We start from the raw sequence: 17,346 nt of genomic DNA on the forward strand, positions 1-17,346 counted from the left end.
TCTATTAGGGTATACAGGAGGATACAGAAGGTAGAAGAGCTTACAATCTATTGGGGTATACAGGAGGATACAGAAGGTAGAAGAGCTTACAATCTATTGGGGTATACGGGAGGATACAGGAGGCAGAAGAGCTTACAATCTATTGGGGTATAATAGAGAATTTTGGGGTTTTGTGCTGCCGGACTTGCAGCCGGGCTTCTCTGTCTTCAGCTGCTGCCAGCGCCGGAGAAGCCCACAGCAGGGATAAATGCAGAACAAAACGTCGGGCGATAGGGATTAAACACCCCTGAACTGTGTTCCTGCGAAACGCAAAATGCTTAAAAAAACGCACAAGTGTGAACCTGGCCTTAGGGTATAGGGGAGGATATGGAAGGTAGAAGAGCTTACGATCTAGTGGAGGAAATCGATACAGAAAGAACGTCCAGGATTCTATTAGGGTGTAAAGGGACAACACATGGGGGTTAATAGCTGGCAGGTCTATGGGGGGGGGGGATGCAGGAGGCGGGAGAAGTCAATCATTGATGGAAATAAATAATAATAGTTCATAATATTGGTATACATTGGGGAGGAGATGACATTCTGATAAAAGAAAAACTCATCTGCCTGTTTGAGGATTGGTGGGGGGGGGGGGGGGGGTGTCTGGTGTTAATCTGGATCCCCCCCCAGGTTATCCCCTCCAGGTATGTATTACCTGTCACTCAGATCCCAGTACTGCCAATGGCTCGGTCTGCTCTTCTCTGCAGAGGGACTTCTTACAGAACGTGTCCCGCACACCGCCAGAGGGACTTCTTACAGAACGTGTCCCGCACACCGCCAGAGGGACTTCTTACAGAACGTGTCCCGCACACCGCCAGAGGGACTTCTTACAGAACGTGTCCCGCACACCGCCAGAGGGACTTCTTACAGAACGTGTCCCGCACACCGCCAGAGGGACTTCTTACAGAACGTGTCCCGCACACCGCCAGAGGGACTTCTTACAGAACGTGTCCCGCACACCGCCAGAGGGACTTCTTACAGAACGTGTCCCGCACACCGCCAGAGGGACTTCTTACAGAACGTGTCCCGCACACCGCCAGAGGGACTTCTTACAGAACGTGTCCCGCACACCGCCAGAGGGACTTCTTACAGAACGTGTCCCGCACACCGCCAGAGGGACTTCTTACAGAACGTGTCCCGCACACCGCCAGAGGGACTTCTTACAGAACGTGTCCCGCACACCGCCAGAGCGACTTCTTACAGAACGTGTCCCGCACACCGCCAGAGGGACTTCTTACAGAACGTGTCCCGCACACCGCCAGAGGGACTTCTTACAGAACGTGTCCCGCACACCGCCAGAGGGACTTCTTACAGAACGTGTCCCGTACACCGCCAGAGGGACTTCTTACAGAACGTGTCCCGCACACCGCCAGAGGGACTTCTTACAGAACGTGTCCCGCACACCGCCAGAGGGACTTCTTACAGAACGTGTCCCGCACACCGCCAGAGGGACTTCTTACAGAACGTGTCCCGCACACCGCCAGAGGGACTTCTTACAGAACGTGTCCCGCACACCGCCAGAGGGACTTCTTACAGAACGTGTCCCGCACACCGCCAGAGGGACTTCTTACAGAACGTGTCCCGCACACCACACTCTCCCGGCAGTAGTCCTCTGTCAAGGGTTACAGGAGCAGTAGAAGGAATCAGACAGACGGGACATTCCAGGAACTTCCCCAGATCAACAGACGTCATCTCTGCCAGGAGAAGAAACGAAACTGAAACTCAGACTACAGGGCGAGCCGAGCCTCGTAATAATACAGAGAAGACTTTACAGGGAGAAATACAGACATACTTCACCCCAACTGCATATCAACCAAAAAATGAGTCGTTGGCCGAACACCCCCCCCACCCCCTCCCGTGTCCAGTTCAGAGTCGAACATTCGAACCTAATGAAAGTTTGAACTCGATGCAAGTCTTTAAGACTGGAAATTGCAAATTCAAAAGTTCCCATTTTGAAGGATTACATGCAAGATATTGGCCGTAAAGGGGTATGGGGGCTCAGGGACGGCCCTGAGGGACAGGAATTAGGGAAAATCTTGTTTTTCACAAAGTGCCATTTTTAAAGGGGCATTCATATTTCATTGTTTGAAGTAAAAAAACAGAAAAATGAAACATTCCTGTTAATATCATGCCTGGGGGGGTCCAGAAATGACCTGCAAAGTTGCACATCTGTACAATGTATAGAAACTGCTGCAGCAGGACTGACTTTTTTTTTTAAAATGACATTTATATTAACAAAAAAAATCCCATTCCACATGCCCTCCGCCTCTTCCCCCACAACCCTGGCCTGGTAATTGTGGGGGTCTCCAGGCAGTTACTCTTAATCAGTGCAGGAATTGGCACTGCTCTAAAAAATATGATCTCCATGTATAATACATAAGGGGGGGATATGATCACCATGTATAATACATAAGGGGGGATATGATCTCCATGTATAATACATAAGGGGGATATGATCTCCATGTATAATACATAAGGGGGATATGATCTCCATGTATAATACATAATGGGGGATATGATCTCCATGTATAATACATAAGGGGGGGATATGATCACCATGTATAATACATAAGGGGGGGATATGATCTCCATGTATAATACATAAGGGGGGGATATGATCTCCATGTATAATACATAAGGGGGATATGATCTCCATGTATAATACATAAGGGGGATATGATCTCCATGTATAATACATAAGGGGGGATATGATCTCCATGTATAATACATAAGGGGGGGTATGATCACCATGTATAATACATAAGGGGGATATGATCTCCATGTATAATACATAAGGGGGATATGATCTCCATGTATAATACATAAGGGGGGGATATGATCTCCATGTATAATACATAAGGGGGGGTATGATCTCCATGTATAATACATAAGGGGGATATGATCTCCATGTATAATACATAAGGGGGATATGATCTCCATGTATAATACATAAGGGGGGGATATGATCTCCATGTATAATACATAAGGGGGGATATGATCTCCATGTATAATACATAAGGGGGATATGATCTCCATGTATAATACATAAGGGGGGGGTATGATCTCCATGTATAATACATAAGGGGGGATATGATCTCCATGTATAATACATAAGGGGGGTATGATCTCCATGTATAATACATAAGGGGGATATGATCTCCATGTATAATACATAAGGGGGGGGTATGATCTCCATGTATAATACATAAGGGGGATATGATCTCCATGTATAATACATAAGGGGGATATGATCTCCATGTATAATACATAAGGGGGGATATGATCTCCATGTATAATACATTAGGGGGGGTTATGATCCCATGTATAATACATATGGGGGGATATGATCTCCATGTATAATACATAAGGGGGATATGATCTCCATGTATAATACATAAGGGGGGGATATGATCTCCATGTATAATACATAAGGGGGATATGATCTCCATGTATAATACATAAGGGGGGATATGATCTCCATGTATAATACATTAGGGGGGGTTATGATCCCATGTATAATACATATGGGGGGATATGATCTCCATGTATAATACATAAGGGGGGATATGATCTCTATGTATAATACATAAGGGGGGATATGATCTCCATGTATAATACATAAGGGGGGATATGAACTCCATGTATAATACATAAGGGGGGATATGATCTCCATGTATAATACATAAGGGGGATATGATCACCATGTATAATACATAAGGGGGGATATGATCTCCATGTATAATACATAAGGGGGGGTATGATCTCCATGTATAATACATAAGGGGGGGATATGATCTCCATGTACAATACATAAGGGGGAGGGGGATATGATCTCCATGTATAATACATAAGGGGGGATATGATCTCCATGTATAATACATAAGGGGGGGGATATGATCTCCATGTATAATACATAAGAGGGGATATGATCTCCATGTATAATACATAAGGGGGATATGATCTCCATGTATAATACATAAGGGGGGGATGTGATCTCCATGTATAATACATAAGGGGGGGGTATGATCTCCATGTATAATACATAAGGGGGGATATGATCTCCATGTATAATACATAAGGGGGGATATGATCTCCATGTATAATACATAAGGGGGATATGATCTCCATGTATAATACATAAGGGGGGATATGATCTCCATGTATAATATATAAGGGGGATATGATCTCCATGTATAATACATAAGGGGGGATATGATCTCCATGTATAATATATAAGGGGAATATGATCTCCATGTATAATACATAAGGGAGATATGATCTCCATGTATAATACATAAGGGGGGGATATGATCTCCATGTATAATACATAAGGGGGGATATGATCTCCATGTATAATACATAAGGGGGGATATGATCTCCATGTATAATACATAAGGGGGGGATATGATCTCCATGTATAATACATAAGGGGGGGATATGATCTCCATGTATAATACATAAGAGGGGATATGATCTCCATGTATAATACATAAGGGGGGGATATGATCTCCATGTATAATACATAAGGGGGGGATATGATCTCCATGTATAATACATAAGGGGGATATGATCTCCATGTATAATACATAAGGGGGGATATAATCTCCATGTATAATACATAAGGGGGGTATGATCTCCATGTATAATACATAAGGGGGGATATGATCTCCATGTATAATACATAAGGGGGGATATGATCTCCATGTATAATACATAAGGGGGATATGATCTCCATGTATAATACATAAGGGGGATATGATCTCCATGTATAATACATAAGGGGGGGTATGATCACCATGTATAATACATAAGGGGGGATATGATCTCCATGTATAATACATAAGAGGGGATATGATCTCCATGTATAATACATAAGGGGGGATATGATCTCCATGTATAATACATAAGGGGGGGTATGATCTCCATGTATAATACATAAGGGGGATATGATCCCCATGTATAATACATAAGGGGGGATATGATCTCCATGTATAATACATAAGGGGGATATGATCCCCATGTATAATACATAAGGGGGGATATGATCTCCATGTATAATACATAAGGGGGGATATGATCTCCATGTATAATACATAAGGGGGATATGATCCCCATGTATAATACATAAGGGGGGATATGATCTCCATGTATAATACATAAGGGGGGATATGATCCCCATGTATAATACATAAGGGGGGATATGATCTCCATGTATAATACATAAGGGGGGATATGATCTCCATGTATAATACATAAGGGGGGATATGATCTCCATGTATAATACATAAGGGGGATATGATCACCATGTATAATACATAAGGGGGGATATGATCTCCATGTATAATACATAAGGGGGGATATGATCTCCATGTATAATACATAAGGGGGGATATGATCTCCATGTATAATACATAAGGGGGGATATGATCTCCATGTATAATACATAAGGGGGGTATGATCTCCATGTATAATACATAAGGGGGGTATGATCTCCATGTATAATACATAAGGGGGGATATTATCTCCATGTATAATACATAAGGGGGGATATGATCTCCATGTATAATACATAAGGGGGGATATGATCTCCATGTATAATACATAAGGGGGGGATATGATCTCCATGTATAATACATAAGGGGGATATGATCACCATGTATAATACATAAGGGGGGATATGATCTCCATGTACAATACATAAGGGTGGTATGATCTCCATGTATAATACATAAGGGGGGATGTGATCTCCATGTATAATACATAAGGGGGATATGATCTCCATGTATAATACATAAGGGGGGATGTGATCTCCATGTATAATACATAAGGGGGGATATGATCTCCATGTACAATACATAAGGGGGGATATGATCTCCATGTATAATACATAAGGGGGGATATGATCTCCATGTATAATACATAAGGGGGGATATGATCTCCATGTATAATACATAAGGGGGGATATGATCACCATGTATAATACATAAGGGTGGATATGATCTCCATGTATAATACATAAGGGGGGATATGATCTCCATGTATAATACATAAGGGGGGATATGATCTCCATGTATAATACATAAGGGGGGATATGATCTCCATGTATAATACATAAGGGGGATATGATCTCCATGTATAAATACATCAGTGGTTCATATAGTGAACTCGGTGTAGTCATTCACCCTGATGTAATCACAGAGGACAAGGGGGCGCTCTTTACGTCTGGAGGAAAAGAAATGTAATCTCCAAACACGGAAAGGTTTCTTCACAGTAAGAGCTGTGAGAATGTGGAATAGACTCCCTCAAGAGTTGGTTGTGGCCAGCTCAGTGGATTGCTGTAGGAAAGTCCTGGATTCTTTCTTGGATACACAGAATATAACTGGATATAAGATTTATAGGGAAAGTTGATCCAGGGAATATCCGATTGCCTCTCGGGGGATCAGGAAGGAATGTTTTCCCTGCAGGAGCAAATTGGATCATGCTTTGCTGGGTTTTTTGCCTTCTTCTGGATCATGGGTGTAGGATTAAATTTTTTTTTTCTTTGCTTTAAAAGTTGAACTGAATGGACTTGTGTCTTTTTTCAGCCATACTAACTATGTAACTACAGTCTGTAAAAAATAAAAGGCTGAAGTTTGACTTTAAATTGAATCTGTAAGGGACATTTCTTGTATACAATATTATACATCCAACATTTGGCTTTAATATGTTACAATACATTTCAGTAGTACACAATAAACACGTTACAATATATGTTGGGAGGTGAGGGTGGAGGAGCTGGGACAGCACACACAGTAATTGGACACTCTTAGAACAGCTTTGACGTGCAAGAAGGGATGGAGCTGTGTGAGGGAATTGACTCTTCCTGGAGTAGTCAAAATTTCTAGCAAGTTCAAACACAGAGTGCAAGTGAATAAAGATCAATCATGAACATAAAAACACTTCAGGTAAGCATATAAAATGTGTACAGGGTCTTTTTAACCACTTCAACGCCAGGCCTATCCTGACATGTAAAAATATACTTTTTTTGTTAGAAACCCACCTGGAAGAAAAATATATTTTAAATAATTTTTACATATTACAAAATATATGAACAATATTTTTAAAAACATATTTTTTACATATATTCATCAGATTTTTTTGAACATATAAAAAAGTCATTTTAACATATATTTTTTAATTATATTTGTAAATACATTCCAATGTAGATTAAATGTATTCAAGACACAGTGTATTTTGCAAATGTATTAAAAATATTTTTCATATATTTTGTATTATATAAAAAAAGCATTTCAACACACAATATTTATATATGAATATGTTTTGAAATATATGGAGTACGGTCAAAATTAAAGTATTTCAGATATATGTCAATGTATTTGGGAAGAATATTTTTAAAATATATTTAAAATATATTTTTCTTCCATGTGGGAACTTATTTAGAACCCCCAAACATTCTATCTATCTATCTATCTATCTATCTATCTATCTATCTATCTATCTATCTATCTATCATCTATCTATTATCTATCTATCTATTATCTATCTATCTATCTATCTATTATCTATCTATCTATCTATTATCTATCTATTATCTATCTATCTATCTATCTATCTATCTATCTATCTATCTATCTATCATCTATCTATCTATTATCTATCTATCTATTATCTATCTATCTATTATCTATCTATTATCTATCTATCTATCTATCTATCTATCTATCTATCTATTATCTATCTATCTATCTATTATCTATCTATCTATCTATCTATCTATCTATCTATCTATCTATTATCTATCTATCTATCTATCTATTATCTATCTATCTATCTATTATCTATTATCTATCTATCTATCTATCTATCTATCTATCTATCTATCTATCTATCTATCTATCTATCTAATATATATTATCTATCTATCTATCTATCTATCTATCTATCTATCTATTATCTATCTATTATATATTATCTATCTATCTATCTATCTATCTATCTATATATTATCTATCTATCTATCTATCTATTATCTATTATCTATCTATTATCTATTATATATTATCTATCTATCTATCTATCTATCTATCTATCTATCTATCTATCATCTATTATCTATCTATCTATTTATCTATCTATTATCTATCTATCTATCTATCTATCTATCTATCTATATATTATCTATCTATCTATCTATCTATCTATCTATCTATCTATCTATCTATCTATATATCTATCTATCTATTATCTATTATCTATCTATTATCTATCTATCTATCTATCTATCTATCTATCTATCTATTATCTATCTATCTATTTATCTATCTATTATCTATCTATCTATTATCTATTATCTATCTATTATCTATCTATCTATCTATCTATTATCTATCTATCTATCTATCTATCTATCTATCTATCTATCTATCTATTATCTATCTATCTATCTATCTATCTATCTATCTATCTATCTATCTATCTATCTATCTATTATCTATCTATCTATCTTTATTTATTTTTTAAAGCATAAAAACTCCTCCTACAAGCTTTAACCAGTGCTCTGCCAGACACTGATAGAAGTCACAAGACTGCTATATACTGCTGATGAGAAAAGGGATTTAGCAGTTTATATTTACTAAAATAATTGCATTTCCAAGTTCTGTATACTGTGGGAGAGCGGATATAGTGAATGCGGGGTCCGGGGAGAGAGGATATAGTGAATGCGGGGTCCGGGGAGAGCGGATATAGTGAATGCGGGGTCCGGGGAGAGCAGATATAGTGAATGTGGGGTCCGAGGAGAGCGGATATAGTAAATGCGGGGTCCGGGGAGAGCGGATATAGTGAATGCAGGGTTGAGGGAGAGCAGATATAGTGAATGCAGGGTCTGGGGAGAGCGGATATAGTGAATGCGGGGTCAGGGGAGAGCAGATATAGTGAATGCGGGGTCCGGGGAGAGCGGATATAGTGAATGCGGGGTCCGGGGAGAGCAGATATAGTGAATGCGGGGTCCGGGGAGAGCGGATATAGTGAATGCAGGGTTCGGGGAGAGCGGATATAGTGAATGCGTGGTTTGGGGAGAGCGGATATAGTGAATGCGGGGTCCGGGGAGACCAGATATAGTGAATGCGGGGTCCGGGGAGAGCGGATATAGTGAATGCGGGGTCCTAGGAGACCGGATATAGTGAATGCGGGGTCCGGGGAGAGCGGATATAGTGAATGCTTGGTCCGGGGAGAGCGGATATAGTGAATGCTTGGTCCGGGGAGAGCGGATATAGTGAATGCGGGGTCCGGGGAGAGCGGATATAGTGAATGCGGGGTCCTAGGAGACCGGATATAGTGAATGCGGGGTCTGGGTAGAGCGGATATAGTGAATGCGGGGTCCGGGGAGAGTGGATATAGTGAATGCGGGGTCCAGGGAGAGCGGATATATTGAAAGTGGGGTCCTGGGTTTAGTAACACTTTAAGGCCTGTACACAGCTGAAAAAAGATACTGGGATGATATCTATGGCCGCAGGCATCATTCTGGTAAAACCCCTTCAACCAGAGGACATATGGGTTCACCCTTTTGGGGGAAGAGGTTACATACAGCTGTAAACACAATTATATAATAAATGCCTTATTACCTTAAATACAGCTTTGTGATGTGAAAATACAGAATATGTAAATGTATGAGAATTACTGAACCACAAACAGTATAGAAAGTCGTTGTGATAGTCTTATTCTCCCATCTCTCTCCCAAACTCTTCCCTCAGTCTTCTTATCTTTTCCTTGGCTTCATGCTCTTGTATTGGTGTTTTGCCCAGGAAAGGCTGTAGGACATCACAAGGAGTCAGGCTCCTCAGAAGCTGTGACATCGGGAGCCGAAGCCGTCCATTGGCAGGAAGGTGAAAGGCGACCACCAGCTCATTCCACACACAGCGAGGTTCATAGGCACGCTTTTTACGCCAAGGCTCTGACCTTCTTGAACGAGGAGGGTCTGATGGTCTCACCTGGCAGTCTTCCTCAGAGATTTTCAGCTTCAGAGATCTAGAGGTGGATTGTGGTCTCCAGTACAATCTTTCCTCCGTCCAATAGACAAAGGGCCGAGGTCCAGAGATGTTCTGGAAAGACGGCACAACTGGAAGGTCATTGAACTGGTCGGTGTTGGGACTGTGAACTACAATGTAGTGAGCAATCTCCTGTTTGTAGATATCGGTCCCCAAAATCTACAGTTGAGGTTCCTCACCTCCACAATGCTGAGTCTTGTACAAGGACAGAAGGTTGGACAATGGGAAGGAAAGCCTGAAGTTGCCATACCGAGAAGCAGATTGATCAAATGATGGAGAGCTGGCATATTGTTCCTTTATCTCTGTCTGGAATCTCTCGGCATGTCTCACATGTCGGACTTTGTCATAGGCCTGTTGACGAGCGTTCTCAATGTCATCTGGACAGATGTCTGCACTCCAGAATGACAGGTCTTTCAATTCATCTCTCTCATGGTCTCCTCTTCCCTTGAAAGATTTTGATTCCAGAATGTTTTGTAAGGATTCCCAGTTGGTGACATGCTGCAGAGTCATGATGGGGAAATCTATTAGTAGACGGAGAGAGAGATCGGTGCAAACACTTTCAATGTTCTTTTTCATTTTTTCCCCAGCTATCCTTATCTCATGTCCCAGAGAAGTCAGGTCACTATGAGTCTTCTTGATGGACAGTAATTCTCCAGACTTGTAATATCCTCGGCAGATTCTGGAAGTTTTTATCTCCTTTAGATTTTTCTCTGCAGAGGACTGCATTGTGCCCGGGAATGTCTCAGCTCAGTGCCCGCTCTCAGAACCTTCACACAGGACCAAGATGTACAAAAAGATCTTTAGATGTTGATGAAGCAGTGGTTGCATGGACACACCTTGAGATTGGATGGCAACAAATAAATGGAAACAACATGTACTCGATCCAGGGGGTTAGCAATATCACATTGTAAATAAAACTTTTTGTAGAAATTGTTTATATCTTGTGCAAGCGATGGGCACACCTTGTGGTTGGATTACGGGAAGAAAAGACGATAGACTTCTGCTCACTGGAGCAAAGACAAAGCTAAGGGGCGGCTCTCATCTCTCCTGTATGAGCCGTTTGAGCAAAAAAATACTGTGATCATTAAAATGGTAATTAATGGGGTGTAAAAAATGAAGTTACGACTTTTTTCAGCTCTTTGTGCCAGACGCATATTTGAGAACAAAAGTGTAAATTATCTTTTAGTTTATGCCTTGGAGCCTCTAAGAGATGAACAGCAGAAGGCAACTCATAGTGTGTCTACAGACAAAATCTTTAGTTTCGGGTGAAGTGGGCAAGGGTTAGGACCCAGGGGCGGGCTGACCATTCGGGCGCTCGGGCACTGCCCGAGGGTTCAGGGTCAGTAGGGGGCCCCATGAGATGCCCCTGGTACCTTGCTTAGGTTTCTTTGGATGTGGTTTGAGTGTGGGCAAGGACACAGGGGCCCCATGATCCCCTATTGCCCATTCAAGTTGTTATTGTCGTGTCCTTAGATTCCAATTGTTACAATTTTCAGTTATCACAGAAACAGGAAGAGAAGGATGTTTGTTCCAATTATAACTGTCTAAGGGCTCATTTATACTGTATTGGACTTCAACACACAATAAAAAGTGCCGACTGCTTTCACATACTTTTTTGATGCTCCTGTGATGCCTTGGTGATGCTTCAGTGATTTGTTTTTTGATGCTTTAATAAAGCTTGGCAAATGCCCCGTGTGTGTATTGATTTGTTTTAAAGAGGCAAAGCAGAACCCCAGCTCAGTAATATCCCCACTCAGCAGTTCTCCAGCTTTTTAGTACCCTCATTCAGCTGATGCTCCACTCAGTAGTACCCCCAAGTCTGCTAATCCCCTGCTCAGTAGTAACCCCCAGCTCTACTGATCCTCCGCTCAATAGTACCCTCAGCTCTGCTGATCCCCTGCTCAGTAGTAACCCCCAGATCTACTGATCCTCCGCTCAATAGTACCCCCAGCTCTGCTAATCCTCGCTCAGTAGTAACCCCTAGCTCTACTGATCCTTCACTCAGTAGTACCCCCCAGCTCTGCAGATCCCCTGCTCAGTAGTAACCCCCAGCTTTACTGATCCTCCGCTCAATAGTATCCCCAGCTCTGTTGATCTCCCACTCAGTAGTAACACCCAACTCTGCTGATCCCCCATTCAGTAGTAACCCCCAGCTCTGCTGATCCCCCAATCAGTAGTAACCCCTCAGCTCTACTGATCCTCCACTCAGAACTACCCTCAGCTCTTCTGATTCCCTGCTCAGTAGTAAGAGCGGATATAGGGAATGCGGGGTCCGGGGAGAGTGGATATAGTGAATGCGGGGTCAGGGGAGAGCGGATATAGTGAATGCGGGGTCCGGGGAGAGCGGATATAGTGAATGCGGGGTCCAGGGAGAGCGGATATAGTGAATGCGGGGTCCGGGGAGAGCGGATATAGTGAATGCGGGGTCCGGGGAGAGCGGATATAGTGAATGCGGGGTCATTGGGAGAGCGGATTTAGTGAATGCGGGGTCCGGGGAGAGCAGATATAGTGAATGCGGGGTCCGGGGAGAGCGGATATAGTGAATGCGGGGTCCGGGGAGAACAGATATAGTGAATGCGGGGTCCGGGGAGAGAGGATATAGTGAATGTGGGGTTCGGGGAGAGCGGATATAGTGAATGCGGGGTCCGGGGAGAGCGGGTATAGTGAATGCGGGGTCCGGGGAGAGCGGATATAGTGAATGCGGGGTCCGGAGAGAGGGGATATAGCGAACGCGGGGTCTGGGGAGAGCGGATATAGTGAATGCGGGGTCCGGAGAGAGGGGATATAGCGAACGCGGGGTCCGGGGAGAGCGGATATAGCGAACGCGGGGTCCGGGGAGAGCGGATATAGCAAACGCGGGGTCCGGGGAGAGCGGATAGAGTGAATGCGGGGTCCGGGGAGAGCGGATAGAGTGAATGCGGGGTCCGGGGAGAGCGGATATAGTGAATGCGGGTTTCCGGGGAGAGGGGATATAGGGAATGTGGGGTCCGGGGAGAGCGGATATAGTGAATGCAGGGTCCGGAGAGAGGGGATATAGTGAATGCGGGGTCCGGGGAGAGCGGATATAGTGAATGCGGGTCCGGGGAGAGTGAATATAGCAAACGCGGGGTCCGGGGAGAGCGGATAGAGTGAATGCGGGGTCCGGGGAGAGCGGATATAGTGAATGCGGGGTCCGGTGAGAGCGGATATAGTGAATGCGGGGTCCGGGGAGAGCGGATATAGTGAATGCGGGGTCCGGGGAGAGCGGATATAGTGAATGCAGGGTCCGGGAAGAGCGGATATAGTGAATGCGGGGTCCGGGGAGAGAAGATATAGTGAATGCGGGGTCCGGGGAGAGCGGATATAGTGAATGCGGGGTCCAGGGAGACCAGATATAGTGAATGCAGGGTCCGGGGAGAGCGGATATAGTGAATGCAGGGTCCAGGGAGACCAGATATAGTGAATGCAGGGTCCGGGGAGAGCGGATATAGTGAATGCGGGGTCTGGGGAGAGCGGATATAGTGAATGTAGGGTCCTGGGTTTAGTAATAGGTCTCTCTACACATCAATAGAAACACACAGCCCTGTAGTCTGGTGTGGCAAGGCACTCCCTTGCTCATTGATCTTTCTTCTTCCCCTCCTTTCTTCAAACTAACAGATTGGCTCCAGACCATGCTGTCTAATTTGAACTCTTTCCTGTGAAGACTGGAAGTTCAGAGAAGCAGCAATGAGAGAGCAGGAGCCAAAAGCGGATATAGTGAATGCGGGGTCCGGGGAGAGCGGATAGAGTGAATGCGGGGTCCGGGGAGAGCGGATATAGTGAATGCGGGGTCCGGGGAGAGCGGATATATCGAACGCGGGGTCCGGGGAGAGCGGATATAGCAAACGCAGGGTCCGGGGAGAGCGGATAGAGTGAATGCGGGGTCCGGGGAGAGCGGATAGAGTGAATGCGGGGTCCGGGGAGAGCGGATAGAGTGAATGCGGGGTCCAGGGAGAGCGGATATAGTGAATGCGGGGTCCGGGGAGAGCGGATATAGTGAATGCGGGGTCCGGGGAGAGCGGATATAGTGAATGTAGGGTCCTGGGTTTAGTAATAGGTCTCTCTACACATCAATAGAAACACACAGCCCTGTAGTCTGGTGTGGCAAGGCACTCCCTTGCTCATTGATCTTTCTTCTTCCCCTCCTTTCTTCAAACTAACAGATTGGCTCCAGACCATGCTGTCTAATTTGAACTTTTTCCTGTGAAGACTGGAAGTTCAGAGAAGCAGCAATGAGAGAGCAGGAGCCAAAAGCGGATAGAGTGAATGCGGGGTCCGGGGAGAGCGGATAGAGTGAATGCGGGGTCCGGGGAGAGCGGATATAGTGAATGCGGGGTCCGGGGAGAGCGGATATAGTAAATGCGGGGTCCGGGGAGAGCGGATATATTGAATGAGGGGTCCGGGGAGAGCAGATATAGGGAATGCGGGGTCCGGGGGGAGCGGATATAGTGAATGCGGGGTCCGGGGAGAGCGGATATAGTGAATGCGGGGTCCGGGGAGAGCGGATATAGTGAATGTGGGGTCCGGGGAGAGCGGACCCCGCTTTGAAAGTTCTAAACTGCAAGTGCTGGACTAGAAATGTTAAAAACTGACAGTTTAATACTACTTTAAAGTGGTTGTAAAGGCTCCAGACTTTTTACATTCTATGCATGAAGGTAAAAAACCTTCTGTGTGCAGCATCCCCCCCAGCCCCTCTAATACTCACCTAAGCCCCCTCTCAATCCAGAGATGTGTACCACGGAGTCTTGGCTATCTGGGACTCCCTCTTCCTAATTGGATGAGACAGTGTACCAATGAGAAGAGAGAGGGGGCAGGGTTGAGACGCAGCTACATGTGTGATTGGACACACAGAGCAGCGGGTGCCCCTGCAGCAAGCTGCTTGCTGTGGGGACACCCAACAGGAGGGAGGGGCCAGGAGCGCCGGCGGGGGACCTGAAGAGGATTCAGGCTGCTCTGTGCAAAACCACTGCATACAACAGGTAAGTATAACCCCTTCCCTCCTGGCCTATAGCTGATTGACGGCCGGGTGGGACACTCCTCGTTGCGACTGGGTGTCATATGACGTCCTGTCAAAACGAGCTGCTGAGGGGCCGCGCAGTGGCGCGATCTGTCCACGGGACACAGCCGATGACATATCAGTACAAAGGCCCGTTGTCAGTGTCATGTGACCGCGGTGACCAATCACAGCAGATCACATGTCTATTGTATACAATGGATAGCTTCCTATCATGCCATCCATTGTATACAATTATGTTGTTAGCTGTGACTGGTCAAGGCAGTCACATGATACAGACAGATCCAATCACAGCACATCTGTAACATGTGATCAGCTTTGCCCAATCATAGCTAATTACAACAAAAGACTGAATCCATTTCATTCAGTAACAATGATTGCAAATATCAATGAAATACATCGGTATTATCATAATGTGTTAAAAAAAAAAAAATCCCGATCACTTGCCCAGAGTAGTTCAATGTTACTATGGTAACGTTGTATTGCTTCGGTGGCAGTGTGCTGAAAAATAAAATAGTAAAAAAAAAGAAAAAATGTAATAAAAAATAAAATAAAATAATAGAAACATTTGAAAAAAAAATACAAATTCAATTATTATTATTATTTTCACCAACAAAATGTAGCAGAATACATTCTGACCTAAATTTACGAAGACATTTTATTTATTTGCATATAACAGAAACAAAGAAAATTGCGTTTATTTTTCAAAAGTTGCAGGTGTTTTTTGTTTTATTTAGCAAAAAATAAAAACTCAGCTGTGATTAAATACCTCCAAAAGAAAGCTCTAGTTGTGTGAAAAAAATTATAAAAATTTCATATGGGTACAGTGTTGCATGACCGCACAATTGTCATTCAAAGTGCAACAGCGCTGAAAGCTGAAAATTGGCCTGGGCAGGAAGGGGGTAGAAATGCCCGGTGGGCAGGAAGGGGGTAGAAGTGTCCTGTAGGCAGGAAGGGGGTAGAAGTGTCCGGTAGGCAGGAAGGGGGTAGAAGTGCCCTGTGGGCAGGAAGGGGGTAGAAGTGCCCTGTAGGCAGGAAGGGGGTAGAAGTGCCCGGTAGGCAGGAAGGGGGTAGAAGTGTCCTGTAGGCAGGAAGGGGGTATAAGTGTCCTGTAGGCAGGAAGGGGGTAGAAGTGCCCTGTAGGCAGGAAGGGGGTAGAAGTGCCCTGTAGGCTGGAAGGGGGTAGAAGTGCCCTGTAGGCAGGAAGGGGGTAGAAGTGTCCGGTAGGCAGGAAGGGGGTAGAAGTGCCCTGTAGGCAGGAAGGGGGTAGAAGTGCCCTGTAGGCAGGAAGGGGGTAGAAGTGCCCGGTAGGCAGGAAGGGGGTAGAAGTGTCCTGTAGGCAGGAAGGGGGTAGAAGTGCCCTGTAGGCAGGAAGGGGGTAGAAGTGCCCGGTAGGCAGGAAGGGGGTAGAAGTGTCCTGTAGGCAGGAAGGGGGTAGAAGTGCCCTGTAGGCAGGAAGGGGGTAGAAGTGCCCGGTAGGCAGGAAGGGGGTAGAAGTGTCCTGTAGGCAGGAAGGGGGTAGAAGTGCCCGGTAGGCAGGAAGGGGATAGAAGTGTCCTGTAGGCAGGAAGGGGGTAGAAGTGCCCTGTAGGCAGGAAGGGGGTAGAAGTGCCCTGAAGGCAGGAAGGGGGTAGAAGTGCCCTGTAGGCAGGAAGGGGGTAGAAGTGCCCGGTAGGCAGGTAGGAGGTAGAAGTGTGCTGTAGGCAGGAAGGGGGTAGAAGTGCCCTGTATGCAGGAAGGGGGTAGAAGTGCCCTGTAGGCAGGAAGGGGGTAGAAGTGCCCTGTAGGCAGGAAGGGGGTAGAAGTGCCCGGTAGGCAGGAAGGGGGTAGAAGTGTCCTGTAGGCAGGAAGGGGGTAGAAGTGCCCTGTAGGCAGGAAGGGGGTAGAAGTGCCCGGTAGGCAGGAAGGGGGTAGAAGTGCCCTGTAGGCAGGAAGGGGGTAGAAGTGCCCTGTAGGCAGGAAGGGGGTAGAAGTGCCCGGTAGGCAGGAAGGGGGTAGAAGTGTCCTGTAGGCAGGAAGGGGGTAGAAGTGCCCGGTAGGCAGGAAGGGGGTAGAAGTGCCCTGAAGGCAGGAAGGGGGTAGAAGTGCCCTGTAGGCAGGAAGGGGGTAGAAGTGCCCGGTAGGCAGGTAGGAGGTAGAAGTGTGCTGTAGGCAGGAAGGGGGTAGAAGTGCCCTGTATGCAGGAAGGGGGTAGAAGTGCCCTGTAGGCAGGAAGGGGGTAGAAGTGCCCGGTAG

The 17,346-nt window shown here is 44.9% G+C and overlaps 1 pseudogene; it reads right to left on the bottom strand.

The window, feature by feature from the left end:
• Positions 1 to 9,749: 9,749 nt before the first annotated feature.
• Positions 9,750 to 10,805, bottom strand: LOC149433991 (uncharacterized; annotated as a pseudogene).
• Between the last annotated feature and the right edge of the window lie 6,541 nt (positions 10,806 to 17,346).

The sequence above is a fragment of the Staurois parvus genome, unplaced genomic scaffold (assembly GCF_062004578.1).
Source record: "Staurois parvus isolate SC_StPar_1 unplaced genomic scaffold, SC_StPar_1.0 ptg001869l, whole genome shotgun sequence".
Classification (NCBI taxonomy): Eukaryota; Metazoa; Chordata; class Amphibia; order Anura; family Ranidae; genus Staurois; species Staurois parvus.